This window comes from Bubalus kerabau, chromosome 1, assembly GCF_029407905.1.
Source record: "Bubalus kerabau isolate K-KA32 ecotype Philippines breed swamp buffalo chromosome 1, PCC_UOA_SB_1v2, whole genome shotgun sequence".
NCBI lineage: Eukaryota > Metazoa > Chordata > Mammalia > Artiodactyla > Bovidae > Bubalus > Bubalus kerabau.
The window spans coordinates 90,899,857-90,907,950 of record NC_073624.1 but is presented as its reverse complement, the minus strand read 5'-3'; positions in this window follow the sequence as shown (position 1 = coordinate 90,907,950).

Below are 8,094 nucleotides of genomic sequence, written 5' to 3'. Positions count from 1 at the left end.
TAGTTTTTCACCATTGAGTAGTCTGTTAGCTGTGGGTTTGTCATAAGTGGCTTTTATTTTGTTGAAATATGTTCCCAATATACTCTTTGTTGAGAATTTTTATCATGAATGAGTGTTGGATTTTGTCAAATGCCTTTTCTATATCTATTGACATGATCGTCTGATTTCTATCTTTGTTTTGTTAGTGTGGTATATCATATTGATTGATTTGTGGATGAATCATCCTTCCATCCTTGGAATGAATCCCACTTGATCATGATATAATCCTTTTTACATATTGTTGAATTTGGTTTGGTAATATTTTATTGAGGATTGTTGCATCTATAGTCATTAGGCGTATTGTCCTGTAGTATTCTTTTTATGTAGTCTTTATGTGCTTTTGGTATCAGTGTTATGGTGGCCAAATAAAATGAATTTGGAAGTGTTCCTCCTCTTCAATTTTTTGGAGTAGTTTGAGAAGAATAGGTATTAACTTCTTCATATGTTAGGTACAATTCTCCTGTGAAGGCATCTGGTCCTGGTTTTTTGTTTGTTAGAAGTTTTTTGATTAGTGATTCAATTTCAGTACTAGTGATTGTTCTGTTCACATTATTTATTCCTGATTCAATCTTGGAAGATTGTGTGTTTCTAGTAATTTATCCATTTCTTGAGGTTGTCCAGTTTGCTGACATATAGCTATTCATAGATCCTCTTATGATTATATTTATGTGATACCAGTTGTTATTTCTCCTCTTTCATATCTTATTTTGTTTATTTTGGTTCTCTCCATTTCTTAATGAGCCTAGATAAAGCCTTATCAATTTTATCTTTTCAAAAAACCAGCTCTTGGGTTCATTGATCTTTTCTGTTATTTTGGGGTTTCTATTTTATTTATTGCCTATCTGATCTTTAATATATCCTTCCTTCTGATTTGGGGCTTTGTTTGTTATTCTTTTTATAATTCCTTTAGATGGTAAGTTAGGTTGTTTACTTGAAGTTTTTCTTGTTTCTTGAGGTATACCTGTATCACTATAAACTTTGCTCTTAGAACTTCTTTTGCTGCATCCCATAAATTTGGGGAAGTTGTGCTTTTTATTTTCATTTGTCTTAAAGTATTTTCTGATATTTTCTTTGATTTATTCATTGACCAATCAGTTTTTTACTAATATGTTGTTTGGTCTTCACATGTTTGTGTTTTTTCCCCATTTTTCTTCATGCATTTGATTTATAGTAGCATACATTGTGATAGGAAAAGATGCTTGATATATTTTATATCCTCTTAAATTTGATGGGACTTGTTTTATGGTCTAGTATGTGCTCAGTGTATAATTGAAAAGAATGTGTGTTCTGTTTTTTTTGGATATAATGTCATATAAATATCTGTTAAGTGCACCTGGCCTAATGAATCATTTAATTTCAGTGTTTCCATATTGCTTTTCTGTCTGAATGGTCTATCCATTGATGTAAGTGGGATATTAAAGTCTCTCAGTATTAGTACATTATCTTCAATTTTCCCTTTTACATCTATTAATACTTTATATATTTAGATGCTCTAATATTAGGTGCATATATGTTTATGAATATTGTTAATGTATCCTCTTTTTGTATTCATCTCTTTATTATTATATGTCTTCCTTTGTATCATATTATAGACTTTGTTTTCCAGTCTACTTTGCCTGATGAGTATTGCTACCCCAGCAATGGAATATCTTTCTCCATCCCATCACTTTCTTTAGCTCTAAAGTGGGTCTCTTGTAAGAAGTACATAGATGGGAATTTTTTAAAATCCAGTTAGTCACACTGTGTCTTTCAGTTGGAGTATTTACTTCATTGACACTTAAAGTGATTGTTAGTTGATATGTGCTTCTTGACATTTTGCTTGTTTTCTGCTTGTTTTTGTAATTCCTAACTGCTCCTTTTTTCTTCTTTTAATTTCTTCCCTTATGATTTGATGATTTTTTTTTTTTAGTGATATGCTTATCCTCCTCTCTTTTTAGTTTTTGTGTACCTATTGCATTGATAGGTTTTTGAGTTGTGGTTACCATGGGGTTCATATCTGTTTATCTATCTATATCTACTTGTTATAAACTGATAGTTATTTAAGTTCAGACACATTCTAATGGCTCTATATTTTTTACTCCTCTTACCACATTTTGTGTTTTTGATGTCATTTTTTACATCTTCATTTCCCTCAACTGTGTGTTGTAGCTATAGTTGATTTTACAATTTTTTTCCTTGAACCTTTGTACCAGCTTAATTAAGTGATCCATAACCTTTAGTATATATTTGCCTTTACCTGTGGAATTTGTCCCTTCCTATAATTTCTTATTTCTTGTTGTAGCCTTTTGGTTTTCACTTAAAGAAGACCCTCCCTTTAACTCTTCTTGTAATATCCATTTAGTATTGATGAACTCTTAGTTTTTTCTTGACTAAGAAGCTCTTCCTTCAGTTTTGAATCTTGACCTTGTGTGTAGAATAGCCTAGGTTGCAGTTTTTTCCTTCAACACTTTAAATATATCACACCACTCTCTTCTGTCCTGCAAAGTTTCTGTAGAAAAATTTAACCTTATGGAGATTCCCTTGCATGTGACTCTTTCTTTTTCTCTTGTTGCCTATAGAATCTTCTCTTCATCTTTTAACTTTTTACCATTTTAATTATGATATATATGTCTTGTTGTGGGCCTGTTTGGGTTCCTCTGGTTTGGGACTCTCTGTGATTCCTATACCTGGATATTTATTTCCTTCTTTAGGTTCAGTAAATACTCAATTATAATTTCATCAAATACATTTTCTACCTCTTTATCTCTTTTCCTTTGGGACCCATGTAATGTAAATGTTAGTACACTTGATGTTGTCCCAGAGTTTCCTTCAACTATTCTCATTTTTAAAAAATTTGTTTTTCTTTTTCCTGTTCTGATCCAGTGATTTTCATTATTCTGTCTTCCAGATTGCACTGTGTTCTTCTATATTACCTAATCTGATATTAATTCCTTCTAGTTTTCTTTTTTTTTTTTAGCGATAGAGAGAAGGCATTTTATTTTATTTTTACATTTAGTTATCATTTTTTTTAATTTTATTTTATTTTTAAACTTTACAAAATTGTATTAGTTTTCCCAAATATCAAAATGAATCCGCCACAGGTATACATGTGTTTCCCATCCTCAACCCTCCTCCCTCCTCCCTCCCCATACCATCCCTCTGGGTTGTCCCAGTGCGCTAGCCCCAAGCATCCAGTATCGTGCATTGAACCTGGACTGGCAACTCGTTTCATACATGATATTTTACATGTTTCAATGCCGTTCTCCCAAATCTTCCCACCCTCCCCCTCTCCCACAGAGTCCATAAGACTGTTCTATACATCAGTGTCTCTTTTGCTGTCTCATACACAGGGTTATTGTTACCATCTTTCTAAATTCCATATATATGCATTAGTATACTGTATTGGTGTTTTAGCTCTCATTGGTTCTTTTTATATTTTTCATTTCTTTGTTAAAATTCTCACTGTGTTCATCTATTCTTTTACCCAATTAAGTTAGAATTCTTTTTTACTATATTGCTCTGAACTTTTACCAGTTTAATTATTTATCTGCTTCATTAGGTTTGTTCCGGAGCAGGCACCCTGAGGTCATTGGGTTTCTCCTGGGTGGAATGGCAGTCACCTATGTTTGGGATGTGGTTAGTACCTGAGGGCTTGGGACTGAGTTATTTCTCTGCTGGTTTCACTTTCTCCCCCACTCTGGTGTGCACACCTTGGTTAGAGGATGGGTAGAGGTTGGAGAAGGCAATGGCACCCCACTCCAGTACTCTTGCCTGGAAAATCCCATGGACAGGGGAGCCTGGTAGGCTGCAGTCCATGGGGTCGTTAAGAGTCAGACATGACTGAGCGACTTCCCTTTCACTTTTCACTTTCATGCATTGGAGAAGAAATGGCAACCCACTCCAGTGTTCTTGCCTGGAGAATCCCAGGGATGGGGGAGCCTGGTGAGCTGCCGTTTATGGGGTTGCACAGAGTCGGACACGACTGAAGTGACTTAGCAGTAGTAGTAGAGGCTGGAGGGGAAGATGGGACACTACAAGCTAGCCCTGCCCCCAGGTATACACAAGGACATGTGTTCCGGTGATGGTGGTCTCCACAGGGAAGCTCGATTTACTCCCTTCAGATTGTGTGCAAGGAAGCATGAGCTGGTGATGGCTGCCTCTGCCTTGGTCAGAGGCAGGGTCGTGGTCTGGACTGGCTCTGTTCCCTCCAAGTGTGCACACTCTTGTTGACAGCAGCGGGCTCCCATTTAGTGGGGAGCAGTGCCTGAGCAAGAGTGGCTGAAGCAGTATCCCAGTGTGGGCTGGGTGCATGCTGGGATGGTCTTGGCTAGATCCCTAGGCAGATTTCAGTCTGTTGCCTTTATGATGTGACCAGAAGTAGGCAAATCTTTGTATGCATTCTTCAAGAACAGAGCCTTGGTTTTTTACAGCCTTCTGGTAAACCCCACTGGTTTTTTCAATCCAGCCAAGGGGCTTGTCTTCCTGGTGTTGGACACCAGGGCTGAGGTGCCTAATATGTAAGCTCGAACCTCTCGTTTCCCAGGGAGGATCCCCTAGCATGTGATATCCCTCTCTTCTTTTTGTCCCCTATTGTACTTGTGGGTCCTGACCAGGTCACTTTCTTTTCTTCTTGCCAGACTACATGTGGACATTTCTTTATAACTTGCCTGTAGGAGAGCTGTTTTGCTAGTTCCCAAGTTAATTTTAGCTAAAGTTGCTCTATATGTAGTTGTTTTGATTTGCTCATGAGAGGAGGTGAGCCCAGTCCCTCTTCTACTCCACCATCTTGATCCCCTGCCAACTCAAATATTTTCTTCAGTTTCTGTGTCCCCATACCTGGAAATTCTTAAAGAAAAACCTGGATAACTCTCTGTCCAAAATTTCTGTTTTTCTCATGTCTCTCTGAGATCTGTAACAACATTCTCTTTACCCCAGTAATTGCTTCTGTGACATTTGTTGTCAAAACCATGGTGTGAAAACTAAACCCCCAGTAATCAGAACCCAGGTCTCCTACACTGCAGTCTGATTCTTTACTATCTGAGCCAGCAGGGAAGTTCAATCAGAACTTGCCATTCTGGAATTTTACCATGAAGAGGAAGTGGAGTCGTAGCCATTAGATCCAAACCAGCTGGCATATTTACTGTTATGTGCCTGTATGCTCAATCATAGCTCACTCTTTGTGACCCCATGGACTGCAGCCTGCTAGGCTCCTCTGTCCATGGAATTTTCCAGGCAAGAATACTGAAGTGGGTTGCCATTCCTGCTCCAGAGGACCTTCCCCAGCCAGGAATCAAACCCATGTCTCTTGCATCTCCTGCATTGGCTGGCAGATTCTTCACCACTGTGCCACCTGAGAATTCCATTTACTCTATTCCTCCCCAGGTTTATAACCTTGAGCTTCATATAATTCAGTTATAAAGAAAAAAAATGTAAATCTCTTTTACAATGGTTACTCAAACACTATTTTAAAAATGTGATATTTGGAATTAATGTTAAAAAGGAATAATGTAAATGATTAAAAGGCAGTATTTTTCTCTTATTCTGGCTTTGTATGTTCTCTCAATAGTGCAAAAAGGAATTCGATAAAATTCAGCACTTATTCATTATAAATAAAGGTCTTTGAAAACTGGGAATGGTAGAGATCTTTCTTAATATAATAGAGTAATTACAAAGCTTACAGTAAACTTTTGCTTAAATAATACATTTTGGAAATTTGTATTCAGTTGAGAAAAGGACAGCTACTTTCACTTCTGCAATTTAATACTATATTGAAATTCCCAATTGATACAATAAGATAAGAAAATGAAAGAACTTAAAATTTAAGAATTGGAAAGAAAGAAAAAAGGTTATTTGAAGAGGATGTGCTTTTCTGCATAGAAAATCCTATAGAGTCTACAGATAAACCAGAACATACCCAAAGTTATCACATTGCTCTAATCTTTGGGAAAGTACCTAGAATGTGGTACATCTTTACAGCAGAGTAATATCTAACAATTAAATGGATAAATTATTTCTACATATTAACCTATATGAATTTCTACAACAGGCTTACAGAATAAAAGCTAATTTCAGGAAGTTTCATATAGTGGGAGACATTTATGTAGAATTTAAATACACAGACACGTATTTAATAAAAAATATAAAAGCATGCATAAAGAAGTTGTATTAGTTTTCTGTTGCTGCTGTGACAAATTACCACACATTCACAGCTTAAAGTAATGCCTGTTTATTATCTCAAGGTCCTATAGCTTAGAAGTTCATTTACAGTGCTCTCAACTGGGTCCTCTGGATGGATTCTCAGAAGGTAGAAATCACGATATCAGCAGGGCTACTTGCCTTTCTAGAAGTTCCAGGGATGAATCCATATCCAGGCTCACACTGATGGCTGAGTTCAGACATTGTAGGACTAAGGCCCCTGTTTCTATGCTGGCTTGCAGCTTGGGGCTAGGCTCTGCTTCTAGAAGCTGGTCATATCACTTCTCATCCTTTCTTCATATTCCTCCTCAAGAGAAAATGAACTGGGTCTTTTCATGGTTCCAAACTCGTTGATTTCCATTTCTACCTCAGCATTCTCATGCCAGTGGGAGAAAGTTCTCTGCTTTTAACAACTTATGTTATTAGATTGGGATCACCTGGATAATCCATGATAACTCCTTATTTTAAAGTCTGTACAAAGCATACCTTTTGCCATGTAAGGTATTCACAGGTTCCAGAGGTTAGAGAGTGAATATCTTTGGGGAGCCATTCTGCCTACCACAGGAAGCTACACTCTGACTTTAGGATGGTGATTATCTATGGGTAGGAAGGAAGGGATTGGGAAATGGCATTAAAAAAAGGACTTCAAATCTGTAATGTTATATTTTTAAAAAATAATCTGAAGTAAATCTGGTAAAAGTTAAGATTTGTTAAATATGTATGGTGTATCATGGATGTTATTTATATTTTTCAAGTCTTATGTATATTTGAAATAGTACATAATAAAAACAAAAAAATTTTAAATAAATGAAAAACAAAAACATTTAAAAATATAGAAAATGGTGTTTCATGCATCTTGGTGTTTTAGAACAAGTTCATACTGGCTTCAGAGATTTAAAAAAAAAAAACATAGAAAAGCTTCAGAAGAATGGTTGATGTAGAAATGGTTGCCAGATAATATAGTTTACATCAGTATACTTGGATATGAAAAATGCAAGAATTAAGTCAGAAGCTGTAGGGTATATGGGACAGGGAGAGTAGTTTTAGAAAATAATGTATGTTATGGAAATCTGAAATCTGACATATACACACTGTATGTGCTGCGCTTAGTCACTCAGTCATCTCCAACTGTTTGTGACCCCATGGACTGTAGCCTGCCAGTCTCCTCTGTCCATGGGGATTCTCCAGGCAAGAATGCTGGAGTGGGTGGCCATGCCCTCCTCCAGAGGATCTTCCCAACCCAGGGGTCAAACCCAGGTCTTCCACACTGCAGGTGGATTCTTTATCATCTGAGCCACCAGGGAAGCCCATGTTATAGAAACACACATGCAAATAAATGAAATAGTTTGAATGTGCTGAGTGTTAAATGTAAAGACAAATGGGGAGGAAGAATTTAATACCAACTATAAAAAATAGCAAGTTTTAAATAACTAAAGCATAAGTAGAGGGATTTGTCTTTGATTGAGAAGGACTGTTAGCTCAAGTTCCGTAGCAAAATGCCATAGTCTGAGTGGTAGAGATTCAGAGAGAGCAAGCTCTCCTGTGTCTTTTATTGTGAAGGCCCTAATCCCATGAGTGAGGGCTCCATCCTTATGACCTCATCTAAACTTAGTTAGCTCCCAAAGGTGACATCTCCAAATAGCATCACATTGGGGTTTAAGGCCAGTGTATGAATTTTGTGGAGATACCATTCAGTCCATAGCATCTATAAATTTAAGCAAGGAGTGAAAATAGCTGTATATAGAGGTATCTAGTCACAAGCAGGAAAAGAGGTGAATATGTTCTTATATATTAGGTACCCCAAAATACAATGGAGTACTCGAGTTATTAATCTATAGCAAAAAGAAAAGATGAATAGAAAGGTAAGTGTATTAGTGAGAA